Genomic DNA, 21,980 nt, shown 5'->3' on the forward strand with positions numbered 1-21,980 from the left:
TGCCAGGTTGTCCAAAGCAAGAATGAGATAATAAGATGTCACATGGATGCGAATGCAGGCGCACGCTTCTGGGAGCTGACTTTTGTAGTCTCTGGGTCTTGGCCGTTGATGGGATTACATGGTGCCGGGGGGTGGGGGAGAGTGAGAGGGGGAGTGGGGGGAGTTGGTGGGTGTGACCCCTGCCTACTGGAAGATGGAGGATCTGGGTGGAGGATGCTCAGCCCCGATCCGAGCAGGCTTGGAGATCTCAGCCCCGGGACCTGCATGCCTTTGTTCCTCTGCCGGTACCTTCATGTGGTCTCAGCATTGTTGTGTCTGGTTCTGGAGGTCTTCGGCTGCTGGGGCTCTACTCGGAGCGGGGAGGGAAACTCAAAAGGGATCCTTGAACAAAAAGCTAGAAATAATCCTGAGTACTTCTGTGGACCAAAAATAATAAATAAATAAAAAATAAGGCTAGATATTAATAAGGATTTTAAAATTTTCATCACTTTCATTTGTTATTCCATTGATATCAAATTATTTTGTACACTTATTTTATTTTTGTCCATTATCCAATTAATACTTTTGATACTGTCTATCATAACAAATCAAAACATGTGACTTTCTACTATTAAGCCTCACCATAGTAAACCTCCCACTAAATCTCAAACATTATTCCTTACATTTGGACTGATCTAACCTTCTTTATCTGTGTATATTTTACAAGACTCAATTCAAAGCTAATGTCCCTCAGAACTGTGTTTTCTGATGTATTCATCTAAATTCTCCTTTATTATCTTATTGGTCATCTTTAACTATTAGCACAATTTCAGAACATATTTTCAAAATTGACTGCTATTAAGATAATCAAAATTGACCTAGTCACTGTCTTTGCAGAGACTAGATATCCACTTGGTACAAGCTACTCTTCGTAGCTTGCAGGGCTCTCTGAGATGGGCGGAGGAATCGAACCCAGGAAGGCCACGTGCAAGCAAATGTCCTACCCACTGTGCTATCACTCCAGTCCTGTAATCTTATGTATGCTATTTAATCTCATTAAGATTTAAGTACAATATGACTACTCTGTACAGGTATTTTGGTCAGTACCCGTAGAGTAAACTTTTCTGCTTCTCCTTACAAGGTTCTTAGCACTTTTATATTGTATTTCCTTGTAAGTGTAGGATAGCATTGATTTCTGCTTTCTGCCTTGACACAGGGAGCTGAGACTTATTGTGTTACTACAATAACAGTGCTCCCATTCCTCTGTGTTTATTTGGAAACTCTTTCTTTGTGGTCTGCTTCCCCAACTGGTCAATCACCTTTATCTCCTAATCAGACTTTTTTAACTTGTAAATATTGCTTTTCTCTTCTCCTTATTTCCTTTGCATAGTTAATACAGAGCAATATCCTGTTTGCATAGACACAAGAAGACAGTTAATGCTATGCTTTTGTAAGTTGGGAGTTAATTGACTCCAAATAATATTCACGCTGGGCTCTTTGTTTTCTCGATTTAAGCCACAATTGCCCTTACTTCCTAGCACCCCAAAAGTAGGGTCCCAACGAAGGACTGGAAGGACCCAGGGCAAGCTGTGAGCTTCCCTGACATCAAAATGGGCCAGGCCAAGTGCCATAATACTTAACTGTAAGTTAAGAGCAAGATCATGGACAAATTCTGTCATGATCCAAAAAGTAACAACTAGATTAGGACCCTGCTAGGGATAGAAAAGATTAATTTGACCTGAGCACTGTAGTCTTCTATTTATAGCAAGGTGCCCCTGAGAAGAGTCATCCCACAAGCTTAATGTATCTCTCACTGTGTCCATACAAAATGACTAATACATTAAGAAGTAGAATTAAGATAAATGTTTATATGATTGTTGGACTAAGGGAAGGCAAAAACACACCCTAGTTGGTATTTCACCCCTGAGCAGATCTCCTGGCTGGAGAAGGTCAGAAAGGGCTTTGATATGTTGATTGTACTGCTTGACCTAGGTGTGGTTGCTACTCTCCAAGGGGGAGCTTTGAGAGACTAGAGGAGAGACAAGGATCGTGGTTCAGAGAGGAGAGACCAGCAAGGGGGACAGGAGGAGATAGGAATAAGGGGCTTATTGAGATTGAAACAGGCACATGGGGAGAATGGAATAAATGGCAACTGATCACCAACCAGCCTGGCACTCATTTCCTCCTTCGTCCACCCATGGCATTGGCTGTCCCAGGTGGGGAAGTGGCCTGATACCAGGGAACACAGGCGGTGAGAGAGAGCCGCTGGTTCCATCTGGTGATCATACAGTAAGTTTTGTTGTCAATTTTTTTTTTGTAGTACTGTACTGTACTGTACCGTACTGTACTGTACTGTACTCCCATTGTTCATTGATTTGTTCAAGCGGGCCCAGTAACGTCTCCATTGTGAGACTTGTTGTTACTGTGTTTGGCATATTGAATTTGTCATGGATAGCTTGCCAGGCTTTGCCGTGCAGGCAAGATACTCTCAGTAGCTTGCTGGGCTCTCCGAGAGGGGCAGAGGAACCAAAACTTGCTCAGCCTGGCTGGCTGCATGCAAGGCAAATGCCCTACCACTGTGCTATTGTTCTAGTCCTTTTTCATAGTATGAGCTACAAGTAGGTAATGGTGCATATTACCCATTAATATCCACAGCAAATATTTGATAAGACAAAATAACAATGAAAGAACTTTCTCTAATTTGTTGTTCATCATGTTTTTTACCATTCATTATATTTTTGCCTTTATTATTTTCCTAAATGTATCTAAATGTATTTTAGACAAATTTTGTCACCATGATTCTTTTTTTTTTCTCTTTTTCTTTCTTCTTTTTTTCGGTGGGGAGTGAGAAGGGGGATTTCCAGTAGCAACCAGAATACCTGCTAGACAAATTCTAAAAGAGCTGTAACACTTCACACCTCAATTCTATTTTTTTTAAATTTTATTGAATCACCATGAGATATTTAGAAGATAGATATAGAATGGTCTCCCATATATAGAATTTAACTATGAAAAAATAATTTGCCAGAAGCACAGAACTGGTGAGTGGATTCATAAGACTTAGTTTGAGGGACTGGTGACAGGGGACCTGTGAAAATGGGATACTCTAGTTGTTGTAACAGTGTGTGTATATGAAACCATCATTAATAGTATCATAAATCACAGTATTTTAATACATATTTAAAAAGAGGTACAATGACCATATGGTAAAACATGGTAAAGAATCTAACTAAATTTATTTGAACAAGAGTAAAATTCTAAAGTATAAAACTTATTTTAAGAAATTTAAATGTATATGAAAAAGAAAAACCAAGTACTGACCAAATTTTTATCAAGAGTTATGGGTGAAAAATGAAGTTACTACCACGAGAAAAAGAAAGATGTTGCAACCTGAGATCTGATTGACTTGTCAATATTGATGAGTGTTTTAGATATTTTAATGCCTCTGAGACAGTTTTGGCTCATTCAGTAGTGGTGTCTATATTTCTTCTGATTGTCATTAACTCCACGTACTGGCTAACATTTTTTCAGCAAATACTAAACATTGTGCTAAGGGTTACATCAATTAGAGTCTTAATTATCATTATGAAAGATGATACTTCTAGTTTCAGAGACTGTTTCATGTTTATCGCTTTCCTTGGAGACAGTGCTAAATTGATGCTTCCTCGTCTGACTCGCAGAAAACATTATTTAAGAAGCATCACGTTATGGAAGACTTTAGAAAAGTAAAGCACACTGTGCCTAAAATTCAGTGAAAATTGCAAGATGTTACTTTCAATTATGTAAATCTGAAAAAAGGTAGGAAATCTATAAACAGGAAACAGTGTACACTGATAGTTACCAGTCCTATATTATATCAAATTCACCTCCCTGCTGTTTTCAAAACCAGTTGAAAGACAGCCTACGGAGGATCAGAAAGTGTATACATGAAACCTTACAGAATGTGATCAGCAGATTGCACTGACACAGACAGAAATTCACGCTGACCTTTCTTACAACACCCACAGATGTTGTTCTCCCCATGCTGCTACATTAATTGTACTTTCTCCCTTCTTTTCAAAATCCTTTCCTCACTTTACAGTTTAGTTCCATATATAGTTTCAGCAAAATAACATTAACCTCACCACTCTGAAATACAAAACTCTTTCAAATCAAGGGAAGACCTCAAAGTCTTGTGTGCAAATGTTTAAAAATATTTGGGTTCTAAATTTTTGCATCAAGAACATAGAAAAGATCTTTCATCTGAACAAAACTAATGTAGCCCAAGACTAAAATAAAAATGACAATCTTTTGTATTAGGACACTATACAACAGAGGCTGCTCAAGCAGAAGGCTCTATAATTGCTTTGACAATTAAAAACATACAAATATCAAGCTGCTGAAAGAAGATTATCTGAGTCTAGTAATTTGCTGTTCTACTTGGCAGACAGGCTGCTTAAGGGCATATCACAAGAACATACAATTTGTTGTATAATGGTCGTGACATTTTCAGCCATCATTACTGTTATAGATAAAAGTCAACCAAATGTATTATGTCAAACACTAGGTAGTGATGGTATGAATTTTAAAAGCATACTTAAATAAGAACTAGCCAAATTATAATAAGGAAATTTAATTCTGTCCCTTATTTTAATAGTAATGCACTTGAATTAATAAGCCAAGCTTAACATTTCACAGGTACTAACCTCGGAGTTTATTTCTCATTGATGGATGATTAAAATATTTTCTCTTTACATTTTTTGAACACCCATAATATTGTATTATATGCAAACTTTTAGAGGATACAAAAAATAATTTTAACTTAACATTCTCAATGATTCTAGCATTTATTAAAAAAATCTTTCGAAAGCTTTATGATTTTTCCTATCTTTCCTGATGTCAAAATCTTAGAATATTTTTATATAGTAGTGAACAAAACATAAAAATGTATCTTGGATATGATTTTACTTATTGTTACATCCATATAATGAATGGAATATATTCAGCCTCTCCATCAGTGTGTAACAGTAAAAGCTAACACCTATTAAGAGTTTCCTATAAATAACACTTCTGAGAATGTTGTTACTTATCCTACTAAAACCACAGTACAGTTAACTGAAGAGGTACTAATATTCTTACTATTTTATAAATGAGTTAATTTACAGAACTATTACATACCTTTTAATAGTTACACAGGTGATAAATGAAGAAGCCTAATCTAGACAAATTTAACTAAATTATACTTGGTTATAGGTAAAACACATACTGTTTCATCAAACAAATACTAGCTAAATAATTTTCAAATTTACATGGAACCTCCAGTGTTATGGCACTAAACACTGGGGAAACAACATTTTAAACATGATAGTTTCTCCTCTCACAAAGCTCTTAAGATCTATGAGGAGAGATTAACAACTAGGTGATGGCAAAGCAAATCAGGTTTTTATTTGTTATGTTTGCACTTGGAAGAGTTTATATTTGTGTCTCTGACTTCACATTTAAATATCTTGTGATACTTAAATCAAAAACCACACCTGGTAAACTCCCTTTCCAATGCATTTCGGTCCATTGACAGAAACAGTGTAGTATCAGAACTTCTTTCTTCTGAATAAGACTTGTCTTCTGATAAAAAAAAAAATATAAAAGAAAGATAGCCACAGAAAAATATACCTGGAAACTTAAATCTGGTAATCTTTAAATCTCTCTGCTAAGATCTTCAACATCTTAGTTCCTATTGGAATAATTTATATCTAAAAACCATAATTTTAAGTCATTTTCTTGTTCTGCCACACGATACATGAAAGAAGATGTTTAGAATTACTGTAGATTTGCTTTATCGAAAGAAGCTAGTTTGATTCCTTTGAAGAATGATTAGTCTAAGTGAAAGACATGGAATAAAAAAGGTCTTCCATGTTTAAAGTTAAACAATTAAGATGTCAGATTGGGCAGGTAGGGGCTAAAGAGATAGTACCGGAGTTAAGGCACTTGTCTGGCAAATAATTATCCCTAGTTCAATATTTACATCACAAGTGGTCCACCAAACAGTTCCGGGAGAGATCTCCGAATATAGACCAGAAATTAGCCCTGAGCACTGATGAATGAGTAACCATCACAAAACAAAACTGATGTTGGATTTTTGAGCACTTTTGACCCTTTTCATGCAGTATGACAGATCTTCTTGATTCTAGAGTTTCATTAGTATAGGGTCATCCTAAGGATGTACATGTGAGACAAACATCTTCTCAGTTTCCTCGACCCTATCAGCTACTTATGAATTACATTCACTTGGAAACATAGACAATAAATCTTGATTGCTTCACAGAACAACATTTTTTTTATGTATTTCAGAGATTTTAGTGTCAAAAATCCAAAGATATAAATTCTGACAGAGGAATAACTTTAAGATACATTAAGGTAGAAACACATTTTTCTTAATTCTCAAATAATCTTTTCTGGATGTGGTATGTTAGAGGTAGCTCATATTTACTTATGATTTTAAGAAATATCGAGAAATTGTTTTAAGCACAGCCAGTATTGAAAAGTAAGTTACATAAAATACAATTGAGTAATTTAAAACATCATTAAATATACTTATTAAATAGCTTCACTCTTATTAATACTGAAAGTGATTTACATCTACTGCACCCATATAGTGCAAATATTATGGGCTGACATGTTCCTTGTATCTCTACCAGTCATGTCCAGTAATGTTGGTTTTTTAAAGTACATTGTGTTAGAAGGGAAATTTTACACCACAGAAATAGCAAATGCTAAAAACTTAAGCTGTTTACTCTGAAACACAGTGATTAAAGTTTACCATCACGCCACTGAATATAGATTTTCTCTTCCTAGACAGAAACTTATTTGGGGTCTAAAATTAAGTACTGGAATGGTAAATATCTTTGGAATTGTTGTTTGTGCTACTGATTTTTAATCATGGGACTCAGAAAAACAGTTACTCCTTCAATTAGGTAATATAAATAAGTAATGTTTTAGATAAAACATTTCTGCTCAGAACTTGGTTATCCCTCAACTTTAAAAATGTATGTTCCAAAGACTTCCCCTGAGTCATTATTTGACTTCTGAAATCAAACCATAAGCTTTATAAATTGTACATACACTATGGCATTTCAGAACCACTTGTGCGATCTTCACTCCTGCGGCAGTGAGTCAATAAATCTCGCTTTGCTTATACAACATTGTTGTCTCGTTCTTTCATTTTCTTTTCAGAGATGGCTTTCTAATCTCTAATATAAATGGGTTACATTTTAAATATGTGTTAGTCACTAGTTTTTTGAAAATAAAATTTTAAGAAGATGCAATCTGACAATTTAGTTCCACATAGGATGTTTAGCACCACATTAAATGTTGGAATTTCTGTCAGTCTTGCAAACCCTTTATATCTGAATACTTTTTTTAACATATCAGAAGGATCCCATTTTATTCAATATTAAGAATTTCATTGATACAGTCTTCTTGTTTCACAAAACTTGAATTATTTGTACCTATAATAAAGCAGCTCTTGATTTTATAATAATCTAATCAGTGTGCTGTCCCATTTCCCAAATTTAAAATCATTTTACGAAGTGTTAATAGTGTTAAATATACAATTGAAAAATAAGGTGGAGTAAATGAAATAATATTCCTAGACATTATCTCATTATAAACCAGTCCTTACTATTTACTTGTCAATCTCATATATACAGAAATTTCAACTAAAAGTCTCTTTTTCAGGAAAGAGAGTATAGCAGCCTAGATTTAATCCCAGAACCACTTGTGGTCCCTTTGAGCCCAGGAGTGATCCCTGAGCACAAAACCCAAAGTAAGTCCTGTACACTCTAAGGTGTGGTCCCCAAAATAAAAAATATATGTTAAGTCAATTTCCTAATGAAATATTGACTTATCAGCTGCTAAAATCAACCTATGTGTATTTTAATATGTTTCCAGGATCAGAATTCCTCAAAATATTTTTGTGATGTAAAAATAATTAATATAGGACTATATAGAAAGTAGCTTATGATTAATTTACTCTGGAAAGTAAATTTCTTTAAAAGATAAAATGAACACTAAAAAAAACTATATATTCCTTAGCTTTCTTACAATGCTCACATACATAGGGGATTTCTAAAACAGAAAATTCTTGAAAGTACTTTCCGTTGGAGATTTTATTTTTGTTTTATTTTTTCAAAGGGCATATTTTATGATACTCTTACTCTGAGCTGGAGCAATAGCACAGTGGTAGGTTTGCCTTGCACTCGGCCGACCTGACAGACCCGGGTTCAATTCCTCCACCCCTCTCGGAGAGCCCTGCAAGCTACTGAGAGTATCTCGCCCGCTACGGCAAAGCCTGGCAAGTTACCCATGAGGTATTCGATATGCCAAACACAGTAACAAGTCTCACAATGGAGACATTACTGGGCCCACTCAAGCAAATCGATAAACAATGGGAGGACAGTGACGGACAGTGACAGTGACAGACAGTGACAGTGACGGACAGTGACAGTGACTTCTTACTCAAAATGCACTTTGCTATATGCAGTGCAGAGATTTCTAAGCTGAATAGAAAGCAAAAGGAGTTCTGAAGATGAGGGTGCTATTGATATTGAAAATGATGATTTCACTAACTTTCCCTTTAACTGAATTATGCCTTTGACCCTTTCATATGAGCAAAATTCATGTGGAATAATCTAGCTTCCAGACAGGTGCAAAATTAATGTGGTTCAAAAAAGGAGAGGGGAAAATGTAAGAAGGAGGTTGCAAGGGAGATTAGCATGTTGACAAGAGTTCCAAGAATATGTAGATAAAAGAACAGGAGGAGAGAGAAATCGTCAGAATTTTTTCATTGTCAAAGTTATATTTCCAGCAAGGCACACTGAAAATAAGAATATGGAAAATGTAAATGCAGATAATCTTGTTTAAGAAAAATCCTATAATTGTGTCTTTCGCTGGATTCTAATAGGACAGTGAAATCTAGCAAGAAAATATGTGAAATTTTGTTGCATTTCTTATTTTTTTTGCAATTGCCTATATCTTTTCTACCTTTAAGTATAATTTGATCTAGATAGAGTGAAAAATGAAGAAGAATAAAGAAAAATTGTAGGAGAGAGAGGAGGGTGTATCAGAGGGGTCTTTGGAACATTGGTAGAGAAAATAGGTATTCTGCTGAAGGGTATGTACATAGATAGAAAGATGTATGCTTGAAACGATAGTTAACAATATTGCAACTGAGATTAGTTAATAAAAATTAGGAGTGGATGGATAGATTGCATAGAATGATGGACAATGGAAATTATTATCAAAAGTCAGAATCAAGAGTCAAAAAGTATTGCGCACTGAATTACAAATGAAGTAGACAAAACAGAAAAAGAACAAATTTCCTATTCTGGAACTTCTTTCCAACCAGGCTACCTTGGTTTAGTGAAAGGAATAATCAAGAAAAGAGTGAATTTCAAAATCCCAAGCAAGGTGCCCGAATGAATGCCTATCTGAATGTCCATTTTTCTCTAATAAAAGACCAGTCATTCATCTTGAAATTGGGGTTATCTGACTGATAAGAGCCAGAGGAGTTATCAGCTAGCTGAAGTTCAAGATGCCCAGGAGGAAGTGGAAAGACGGATACATGTGACGGACATGTTCAAGAAGGCCGTATAATTTTATGTCAAAGCCAACCTCTGTCCTCATCCACCTTCACTCTCAAATAGCCTGACAATTATACCTGTCCCTCTAAGCAAGAACACATGCTTGACCTACCTTCAGCTCTTTTTCTCTCAATATAGCTTGTTTTCTCCAGCATCCTTACTTAGTTTGTAATAACTTAAAGAAATGTAAACCTTACTATCATTTAATATTTTCAATAAGACTTTGTTAAAATAATCAAATTTAAAATGCTAAGCATTAATTTCTTTAACCTTAGATTAATTGCAGACCTTCTACATTCCAGAAATAAAGACTTCTATTTATATTTCTCTTCAGATTATTGATAAATTACTTTCTTTTGTGAGTGGGTGTCTTTTTCCTCCAAATCTCAAACAATCACAATCATGAGGATCAAAGAGAATTAGGTCAAAGAGGGAGATTAATTCTAGAAAGAATCCTGGCCAAAATATATCATAATTGAGCCAATATTCACAAATGAAAAGGAATAAAGGAGGCCTATTCAAATAACCAAGACAGGAGGAGGACCTCAGGCTCCAACAAAATATATGATATGTAAGGAAAAATTAAATCAATTGAAAATAGTGGTATAATACTAGAGACTTTTTGAAAAAAAAATCATCAGGGTTATTTGTTCCAAGTATTCATGTGTGTCCAATTTTCCTAAATCTGCATAATGTGTTGATAAGCCCCTAAGTCCAAGCATGAAATATCTAATCAAGTGCATTAATTAGTGTAGCTGACTAGAGATGAATCCAAAACCAATATGGTTAGTTCTCAATTATCTGCTTTATTGGAAAGAAATAGTGCCAAGGGGGCTAATCCCCTATGTTTTTTTTCTTGGTTCTGTAATGTTTTATATGCTGGAATTGTGTTGGAAGATTCCTTGTTTACTATTAAATAATATTTTCTTCTAGTTACTTTAACTTAAATATATCAAAGTTATCCCTTCCACCTCAGTGTTAAAGTTGTCTGACTTTCAGCATGAACATACTTAGAATTGGGATGGGAGAACAGTTTATTGGTTAAATATGAAGCTGAATATCCACATTACCTAAGGGATGTGCTTTTGTCTGGAAGATTTTTCGTTGCCTATATCTGCCAGAACTATTTGCCATTCAAGTGAGCCTTAACCATTTTAATGTTTGAAGGCAAGCATTTTGGACTCATAAAAATTTTTTTGATAAATGTATGTGAAGTTAATTATTCTTTCAGGGCTTTAAAAAAAATCTTCGTTATCTCTAATGAATTCTGATATAGAATGGTATGCATAAACATTTCTTCTGGAAAACCTAATCAAATAGAGAGGTCATGACAATACATTAATTCCCAGTTTTCATAGTTATAAAAAACCATTCTTTTCAAAATTTTTTCTACAAAAACAGTAACTTGATTTGTAATCATATTACTCTTTCCACATGAAATTTTTATATTGCAATAGAAATTTCTACAGACTAAGCCTTAAACAAAGGGTGATATAAGATGTAAAATCATTTTATAGAGGAAATGATTAAAATAATAGATGAGAATAAATATTAATAATAGTATCTTATAATAGTTTTTATTTTATATTATGCTTTATATATATGTATCTATATGAAAACCACAAATTAAAATATAGACTAAAAAATAAATAGGCAAATAGTTTAGAGACTTTATAGGCAATTTGTAAATGCTTACTAAAAACAATATGAATTTACTTCACAGAGGAAGAAAATTAGCTTTTTCATGCATATTTACAGTCATGAAATGATATATTCATGGAAAAAATTACAAAGCATTATGTGTAGTATGCTACAGCTCTGTCCTGTAGCACTGTCTTCCCATTGTTCATCGATTTGCTTGAGCGGGCCCAGTAACATTTCCATGGTGAGACTTGTTGTTACTGTGTTTGGCATATTGAATACGTCACGGGAAGCTTGCCAGGTTTTTTTGCTATGCGGGCGAGATACTCTCGGTAGCTTCCCAGGCTCTCGGAGAGAGGTGAAGGAACTGAACCCGGCTAAGGCGGGCTGGCTGCATGCAAGGCAAATGCCCTACCGCTGTGCTATCGCTCGGGTAGGGCGTTTGCCTTGTACGCAGCCAACACGGCCGACCCAAGTTCGATTCCTCTGCCCCTCTCCGAGAGCCCGGCAAGCTACCGAGAACATCTCGCCCGCACGGCAAAGCCTGGCAAGCTACCCGTGATGTATTCGATATGCCAAACACAGTAACAACAAGTCTCACAATGGAGACGTTACTGGACCCACTTGAGCAAAATTGATCTGTAGTATAGCTCATTTTAAAACCAAACTATTAGCAATATCAGTATTTCTTCCACCTCCTCAATTTTCTCCAATCAATATTTATATTTGAAAATATTTAGAACTTGCCTATTTTGTGTTAACCATGGATATTAAGTCAATAATTACTTTGGCACTGTTAAAAATAAATAAGTAAAAATTAGTGAGAATTTCATCCATGATATAGAATCCTAACATGTGGCAAATGGGTTGACAAATTTGTAGCACCTGTCCTTTCTTGCTATCTTAGTACTGTCTTTGTAAGGGTCTGCCTTTCACTGAGCCATTGATCCTTTATAGACTATATTCTGCTTACTTGTGGGGCCAGAGGATAGTATAGTGGGTAGAGCATTTGCCTTATTCACGGCTGACCCGGGTTCAATCTCTGGAATCCCATATGGTCCTCCAAGCACCGTCAGGAGTAATTCCTAAGTACGCAGCCAGGAGTAACCACTGAGCATCACTGGGTGTGACCCCCCCAAAAAAAATATCTGCTCACTTGCTCCAGTTCTCATTGTCGAAGCTCAATTTAATCTTTTAAATTCATTTTTCAATGACTGCGGTTATTACTTTGGTTTTGGTTTGAGCCACACTCAAATAAACCTATCTTTCTGGTTAAAAAAAAAAAAAGAGCCACACTCACTGGCGCTCAGGGCTTATTCCTGGTTGTACATTCAGGGATCACTCCAGGCATATCCAGGATTACACATGTTGCTGGGGATTGAACCCAGGTCTGCTCTGTGCAAGGTATGTACCATATCGGCTTTAGTATCTCCCCTGCCCTTTGTGCAGCTACTTATTATGTATGATGAAAATACCATCTTTTTCAATGGCTGTTACTAATCTCAAAAGGTGACCTCCATCATTCCAAGTTTGTCCCAACTGCTTTCCATTTTGTCAATAGGGAACCTAAAATCTCTCAAAAGCAAGCCAATGTGACTATGTTTTCTAACCTGTCATTTACATAATATGTGTCATAAGCTTAAATTGCTAAATTTGAACTTTTCCTTTTGATGTTATACAACAGATGTGGGCAGACCACTTCGTGAGACACTGCTAAGTCAATGCTTGGTGAGATTTTTTCTCATCTAGCAGACAACATATAGACATGTAAGTTTTGCATCTCTTACGAATTTTAATGCACGAGCCGCTGGTGTACCATGCCTATGATAATTCTCTTAAATATGTCGCACCTAAAACATATGTTCTCACTTATGGGGAGTACAATTTGAAATAGCAAGAATAAATGCTTTGCTTTATCTCTGCACACAGCTCCCTTCTCAAAGGCATATGGCATTTATTTCAAAGTGATTGCAATAGAGAACTTTTAAGAATTTTAGACTTAAATTTAAATTAACAGAAAGTCATATAAAGAATATTCTCAGATCTATATACTATATTCAGTCAGTTATAATTTCCATACAATACGCATGGACTTGAATTCTCATTTGTTAACTGTTTTTATTCTGTGACAAGTAAACAGACAAGAATCTTTTGTCATTATGACTGCAATAAGTTGGTTCTGTTGATTAGACAATAGACAGATATTTGGTAATTTCTTTGTCAGTCCAGAATTGTTTTGTATCTGCTAAGATTTTCAGATCAATTCTAGAAAATATTTTTTACTGACATTATGCTCTTTCTTTAATTGGTGTCACTCTAAATTTACACCCATGCTTTTCTGATATAAAGAAACATAGTGCCCAGGAATGTGGTCTTACATAAATGAAGTTGTCAGTTTGGTCTTCAGCACACCACAACAATTGATCCTCAACACTGCAACAATATACGTATATGCACACACAAATACATGTATATGTATGTAAATATAAATGCACACACATATAACTTTTACACTATTTATAACATATAACTTGTTAAATTATATATAGATGTAAACATATATATATATAAAATTTTAAAATATTTCCAAATGACCCGAGGACTTTCAGCACAATCACTTAAGATTGAAATAGTAAATATAAATGTGTGAAGTAGCATATTCAAAGAATGTAATAGGCCTATCTAAAACTGAAAAAAGGATTCATTTAATGTAGTCTTTTATTGTATAGTTAGAACAAAGTAATAGCAAACAATAACTTACAAAACTACCATTATTTAATAAAATTATTATAATGAGAATCCACAGTGATTTTTATATAGCAGCAAAGCTATTACCATTTATCCCTTTTCATTTCTCCATCTTTCTCTCCCTCTACTTACTATCTCTTCAGCCTTTATCTCAATTTGACGACCCAATTTTTCTTCCAGCTTTTTATTCTGTTTCAATCACCTACTTCTATGCAATTGCCAATGTTACATTTGGGTGGTGACATTTTTTAGGAGTGCAAATATCTTTTCTGAATACAGCTTTAGGGCCTTTGGAGTAGATACAGGAAAGTGGAATTGTTTGATTTTGTGGAAGTTCAACTTTTAGTTAATTTTAAAATTGTCCATATTATTCTCCAAAAAGCTCGAACCAATAAACATTCTTACCAATAATTAGTTAAGGGTCTATTTTCCCCACATCTATGCCAATATTGGTTATTTTGTGCCAGTATTCCTGGTGCAACATAGCATCTCATTTTTTTTTAATTTACAGTTCCCTTATGATAAATGATGGAGAGAACTTTTTCACTAACCTACTGATTATCTGCTTTAAGGGACTGTCTGTTCATCTCTTCTTTCCATTTTTGATGGGGTTGTTTTGTTGTTGTTGTTAAGTTTTGCAAGTGCTTTATACATATTTATGTTAGCCTTTGAAACTGTAGTGTATACACATACAAATGTAATGATACTTGGCTATAAAAAATAAAATCCTAAAAAAAAATTTAAAAAATAAAAATAAAATCCTGTAATTCACTGCTGTTTAGATAGAAATGAAAGGTACCATGCTAAGTGAAGTGAGAGGTACAGATACATAACGATCATATGTAGGATCATATGTAGGATATTATAAAACACACAGTATGGGAATAACAAATGGTTAAAGACAATAAAATCTGTGAACTGGTTTGTAGAATTGGGCTTCTCAAGGGCAGGAGAAAGCAGTGATTGAGAAGGAAGCCTGAAACAATGATAGAGGGAAGAAAACACTCTAGGGGAAGGTGTGGTTTTGCAATACTGTATGTTTGAACCCCTATTATTAACAGTATTGTAAATAACTGTGCTTAGAAAAACTTTCTAAATTGTGTAAGAGTAGAAATTTTTGTTTTCTGCGTTAAGCTGATTGCAGCCTTAGGAAATATTTCACTTATCTACCACCTACACACTTGGGTATGTTACTTTGCAGATTCTTACTAAACTAGATATCTGCTTTTCTACTCTATGTATTTGAATTCACATTATGGCTTATACCAACTTATGGGATATTAGCAGTAGTGAGTCCAGCTTAGACTTTTAAAAAGTTCAATGATGGGCTGAAGAAATAGCACGGCATGTAGAGCACTTGCCTTGAACCTAGATTTAATCACCAGCACTCCATATGGTCCCCAAGCTGTGCCACGCATGATCCCTGAGAATAGATCCAGGTGTAAGCCTTGAGAACTGCAGGATGTGGCCCATAAAGAAAAGCAGAAAGTACCGATGTACTTCTGTTCTTTTTTGCCCTTTTCTGTTTCCATGAGAACGTACCTTCCTAGGCCATCTTTTATTTACCTAGACAGAAGCATTTTATTTTAGTCTGTCTACAGATGACATGTACACAAGTTGAGCCAATTTTGGGAGCTCTATCTTAGAGCTATCTTAGCCCATAGATTCATTAACAAGCACAGATCAGTTCCCTAGGACCCAATTGAATCAGATAAACTCCATAGATCTTTATTTTTTTTAATTTTTATTTATTTATTTATTTTTGCTTTTTGGGTCACACCGATGCACAGGGGTTACTCCTGGCTCTGCGCTCAAGAATTAACCCTGGCGATGCTCAGGGGACCATATGGGATGCTGGGAATCGAACCCGGGTCAGCTGCATGCAAGGCAAACGCCCTGCCCGTTGTGCTATTGTTTCAGCCCTAAACTCTACAAATCTTTAAAGAATCAATTTTTTTATTGTTGCATTCCATTGGAATTTGGTGGCTTGTTCATTGGTCAGCATCTGCATAAATTGATAATTTATTGGCTCAGTTCACAATTTACAAACACAGTTCATAATTTACAAACACTAACTCTGGCTATCTTGGTTGAGTAACATTGACAGCTAGACATTTAACAAGGTCTGTTGGGGTCAGTGAGGGACAGGTGTAGCAGAGACCATCAGGAGAACACTTGCTTTGGTTGTAGATAATTTTAGAGCTCAGATGGCTTGTGTAATTAGTTCAGAAATGGTTTCTAATTGATAATTATATTAGAATAGAAGGCAAGTAAACTCAAGACCCAGGGCAGGCTCATAATATGGTCAGACTGATGCCATCCAAATGATGTTAAATCTTAGACAAATGCCATATAATAAGGAAAATAGGGAGAAATATGTTGCTTCATATACAAGTAAGTAGGATGAGCTGATTTTGGAAGTTACTATGACACATATAATAAGATAAAGCAATAAACTTATTTTTAACTGTATAAACAAAGATAAGATTATCAGGTTCAGGACGTCAAATAAATGTCTACTTTTAGATTAAAAGTGATGAACAACCTGTTTATTCCAAATATCTTATACATGTACTTACATTAAAAACTATATGTAGTATGGTATTTAAATTCAATTTGGAATGTTGTTGTTTTAGTCATGAAATCAGGCCTCCTGTAGTCCTAAATTATATGCTTAAAATGTTCTTAAATGAAATGTACTAGATCACAGATGACCACACTTCATAACTCTATTTGTTCAACAATGCTATTAGAACAGCTAATGGCTAAAATATTGTATTAGAGAAGAGGCAATTAAATACCACAATGTGACAACCCGCCCCCCAGCGCCATCTTACAGCATAGGTAAAGGTAATGGCCCTCCCGTTGATCATCGATTTGCTCAAGTGGGCCCAGTAACGTCTCCATTGGAGACTTTGTTGTTACTGTGTTTGGCATATCGAATATGTCACGGGGAGCTTGCCAGGCTCTGCCATGCGGGCGAGATACTCTCAGTAGCTTGCCGGGCTCTCCGAGAGGGGCGGAGGAATCGAACTCGGGTCGGCCATGTTGGCTGTGTGCAAGGCAAACGCCCTACCGCTGTGCTATCACTCCAGCTGTGCTATCTTACAGCATACAGAACAAAAAAGAGAATCGGCCTGAAGGCCCCACAGCTCCCGGAGAATGCTCTGGGCCCCAAACAGAGCCAATATTATTGGGAGGTCCCAGGTGGGGTAGGTGCTGTCATCCTACCTTCTCCAGATGGAATCCCAGTGACCATAAGCTTCTACAAGCATGGCTCTGGCACACGGGTACCAGGACATTTTTTTCTGAACTGCAATGGGGCCACCCCGGCTCCCAGGCAACCTCTGATTCCAGAAGTCACGCCCACATCTCTTCCCCCAGCGCCATCTTACAGCACACAGCAACAAAGAAGAGAACCGTCTGGAGGGCCCCACAGCTCCCGGAGAATGCTCTGGGCCCCAAACAGAGCTGATATCACTGGGAGGTCCCAGATGGGTTAGGTACTGCCGTCCCACCTTCTCCAGATGGAATCCCAGTGACCATGAGCTTCTACAAGCATGGCTCTGGCACGAGGGTACCAGGACATTTTTTCCAAACCGCGGGGCCGCATAAGCAGCCGTGCAACATTTCCTTATATGCAAAGTGATCAATGTAAAGTAAATCATCCAACTTTTCTCCCTTAAAATCAGGCTTGAATGGTGATGGGAAAATCTGAGCAAAAGATAATGCCCACGAAATGCATCTGGACAGTGTATTTAACAATGGTGCTATGCCACCCTGGGAGGGGAAGGGTGCCTGTCCCTGCACCTGTCCCCCTCTGTGGCGGCAACATGATGTCCTGTATCTTTTCGAGCCTAAATGAACAGCCAGGTCTGAATGTTGGGGAAAATTCCAAATAACAGAGGTGGGTCTTTTGTCGTAATATTGAATGTGATCAAAGGAGAGAGAGAGAGAGAGAGAGAGAGTAAAGTGGAAATCTGCCACACAGGTGGGAGGTGGGTGGGAGGGGGAGTATACTGGGGTTCTTGGTGGTGGAAAATGTGCACTCGTGAAGGGACGGGTGTTTGATCATCGTATGACCGACCGAGATTTGAACTGAAAGGCTTTGTTACTGTTCTCATGCTGATTCAACAAATAAATAAAAAATATAATAAATTAATAAATAAATAAATGCCACAATGTGTGTCCATAATTTCTGTTATTATGGCAACCTTTAATACTTATTTATGAGTGATTTACTTTTGTCCCTTTTTCTATTTTTTTGCTCAGTAATTTAGATATATCTTACAGCAGTGATGTGATGAAAACAGTAATCATCACATATTTTTTTCATAAAGACAGAGGAACAAAAAACAAAAACAAAAACTGAAGAGAGGTTCTTTGCCCCTAGACATGAAAAAAAAATGTTTCCTCATGTTTTAAGAAAGTTAGATGGGTCATGGAAAAGTAAGAAATTAGTGCACAGGTACAGCATGAAAATTTAATTCCTAATCAGACTCATGATAGAAAAAATACAAAAGACATAGACGATTAGAACTCCTGAGGGCAACATTTGTAGATTACAAAGTTTAATGCAAATGTGAATGAACTAGATAACCTTCACCAAGTTTAGCTATGTGAACTTTACGTCTTGTTGACTTCCTTTTATGGCTCACTGCTCATCAGGAAGACAGATTGTCCTGAGATTCTGTTTGGCTAGAACCCAGTTTACCCATGTGGACCATGCCCTGAATTTCTGAAGGGTAGCTAAAGAATCAATCTTGGTTCTCTAAACCTAAAACCTAAAGAAGAGCTGATGATTGGATGGGAAAATCTACCAACAATGCCTAGGAAGAATTAAATAGAATATAACAGAACCAGTTGGATAACAGAAGCAAGAGAAGGGATAAAACTTAGGCAAGTTGTCCTTCAGTACTTTTTTGGGGTGTTTCAGTTCTTCCAGGACACAAAGACAAACTTTGAATTACAATTCAATTTTTAGTAATACGGATTATAATGTCAAACCAAAATCCAATTTCTGATTCTGACACTTATGAGTTCTCTGATTCTTGACCCTCTTAAAAGACCTCAAATCTTATTGTTCTTATCTCTAAAACAAGGTAGTTAGGTTATTTTTAATAAATAATTCAATGCAGTTCACCATCAAAACAATTCAAAGCATATTTTTAAGGACTTGATAAATAACTAAAATTAAGTTAGACATGTGAAGAGAGGGTATAAAGCAACAAACACTAGACCAGGATTCTACCAATATTTCTGGAGTGAAGTCCTAGGGAACGCAGATAATTAGGAACTTTGTGACCTTGGACTCTGGACTCAACTGGACCCGGGAACAGAAATCCTCCGCCTGCTCCCCCCAGTCTCTGGTGACCCAGGGGTTACACCCATAAGCCACACTCTGCTGGTACCAGATAATCTCTTCATCAATCACTCTCCAGAACTTCCAAAACTCATGACCGTTCCTCCCAGACAGGAGGGTCTTGTGGGCAAGATACTCTTGGAAGCTTGCTGGGCTCTCTGAGAGGGGCAGAGGAATCGAACCCAGCTGAGCTGGGCTGGCTGCACGCAAGGAAAACACTATACCACTGTACTATAGCTCCAGTCCATATATAAATATATATATACATATTTATTTATATAATATATATGCACACCTCAGAGAGCCCGGAAAGATACCGAGAGTATCCTACCCACAAAGGCAGAGCCTGGCAAGCTCCCTGTGGTGTATTCTATATGCCAATACCAGTAACTGTAACAGGTCTCATTCCCTTGACCCTGAAAGAGCCTCCAATCGTTGAGAAAGACGAGTAAGAAGAAGCTGCTAAAATCTCAGGGCTGGGACGAATAGAGATGTTACTGGTGCCCGCTCGAATAAATTGACAAACAATGGGATGACAGTGATAGTGACATATATCTGTGCAAATAACACCACATATAGATGACTTTTTTTTTTAATGAAATCATGAGATTTTCTGCATCATGGATGGAACTGGAAGAGAATATCTTGTTAGAAGAAGAAATACAAACACAGCATAACCTCACTTAAATGTGGCATTTAGAATAACTGCAACAGGGAATGCGTATCTCAAAGGGAGGAAACCGACCCTTGGATCCAGAGTTAAGGGGGAGGACAGAGATGGAAAGAAATAAAGGCTTCAGAAGAAACAGACAGTAAACAATAGTAGACAAGAGTCAATGGGATTCAGATACATCAGTGGTGTAAAGGAAGGGTGTAGCTAAATATTCAAACCACTGAGTCAATAACACTGAAATCATGAGATGAAAACTATCACAAGCAAATTTATAATGGGGCCTGTCAAGATGCATAGTGGCATGGGGTTAATGGGGAGTGAACTTGAAAATACTGGTGCAGGGAAGTTAAACACTGGCAGTGGAATCAGTGCTGGAACACTGGTATGTCTAAAAACTCAACGATGAATAACTGAAAATTGTGGTGCGTGCATAAAATAATTTCTCCCTGGTGTTTTCTTTCTCCAAGTGTAACTGAATACAACTTCATGCCAGCATCAGATGCACGACTTTTAGGACACCTCTGATTTTGGCATTTTTCACTGCTAATATTTAATAGCCATTCAAGAAATATTCATTAAATTCTTCCTTTGATTATGAGACATTAAAAAGGAACAATATGTACAATACGCTATTCTGCAGGGTTCACGTGCATTTGGGACAAATAGAAGTGTTCATAGGTAATAGATTCTCCGTTTTATTGGTTCACTAAAATCCATGTTTTATCACCAACACCATCATTACACTTTCCAACAGTTAGAAATGGGGTGAGATTATAATGCAAAGTATTTTGCAAAGCTTGGGACATTTATTAATAAACAACAATAATACTTCCCAAATTCCACTGGTTTCCATAACAGAAACCCCATGAAAGAAGGAATTTCAGAAGACAAGGGAATTCAAGATAAGAAAGACTTCCTTAGGATTCAGAAGCCCTAAGTATAGTTAGGGTCTGAATGAAAGTACAGTACACAGGGTATTTGCCACACACACAACTGACCTGAGTTTGATCCCTGATAACACATAAGGTAACCCAAGACATCTCAAGAGTGATATCTGAGCACAGAGCATCAAAAGGTGTGATTGCAAAGAACAAAATAAATAATAGCAGCATAACTAGCTCTTTGATGTAGTCAAAGTTACTTTAATCTGTCTAAAATTTATCTCATCATTTTCACAATGTATAAAATTATGACTCTTTTCTAAAACTGATGTGAGTAATTTGTGAAATAACCCATGTCAAATGTCTTACAAAATATCAGTGACTACTGAAGACTCAATAACTGCAGCTATCACTAATATTTTCATAACAAAATACATAATAAACTAAGTAGAAAACATAATTTGTATAAACAAAAATTTTCTAACAGTAAAAAATTGGAAGCAGAAAAGCAGAAAAAAGCACAAAGTAAATATAAGGTTACATGGTGTAATTGTTAGAGAAATAAACAGAAATATTTTAATACATATTAAACTTTCTGCCTTGAAGTCATCTTTCAACTAGTACTGTTAAAAGAAAAACATTGATAAAGCTCATTTGTTTGAGGAAGCATTTATAGTCTATGAAAGTAAACATAAGAGATTCTTATTATATTTTTAAACTTCTTTATCCGTCATTTTAAAGACATGTTTATGGATTTCAGTTTTATTTGTCAGTTAATGAAATTCTCAGTTCTTTATTTTCATTCTTCCCATAACAAGAAATTCTTCCTGGACCCTTGAGAAAAAAATGTAAATTAGATTCGCCAAACATTCTGTCAGTTATGTACTGAGAAAGGGCAGATTAATCCCTGTAGACCTTACAGTTGACAAAGTCCTCATTTAATATGTTTAGCTATAGAGCTGAGAGGGATTTGATAACAACAATCTGGGTGCTTCATTTCTGTTACATGAAATAATTACTGCCCTGGGGTATTGAAGGTAATCAGGTACACTGGGTCTTCATACCTTAAGGAGAAGGAA

The 21,980-nt window shown here is 36.2% G+C and overlaps 1 non-coding gene across 1 annotated transcript; it reads right to left on the minus strand.

Annotated features, from left to right (window-relative positions):
• Positions 1-2,830: 2,830 nt before the first annotated feature.
• Positions 2,831-2,892, minus strand: LOC130026997 (U7 small nuclear RNA). The gene has a single exon (XR_008792953.1). It is a non-coding gene; the product is annotated as a U7 small nuclear RNA (small nuclear RNA).
• Positions 2,893-21,980: the final 19,088 nt, after the last annotated feature.

Source organism: Sorex fumeus, unplaced genomic scaffold, assembly GCF_029834395.1.
Source record: "Sorex fumeus unplaced genomic scaffold, SorFum_2.1 ptg000035l, whole genome shotgun sequence".
NCBI classification, from domain to species: domain Eukaryota; kingdom Metazoa; phylum Chordata; class Mammalia; order Eulipotyphla; family Soricidae; genus Sorex; species Sorex fumeus.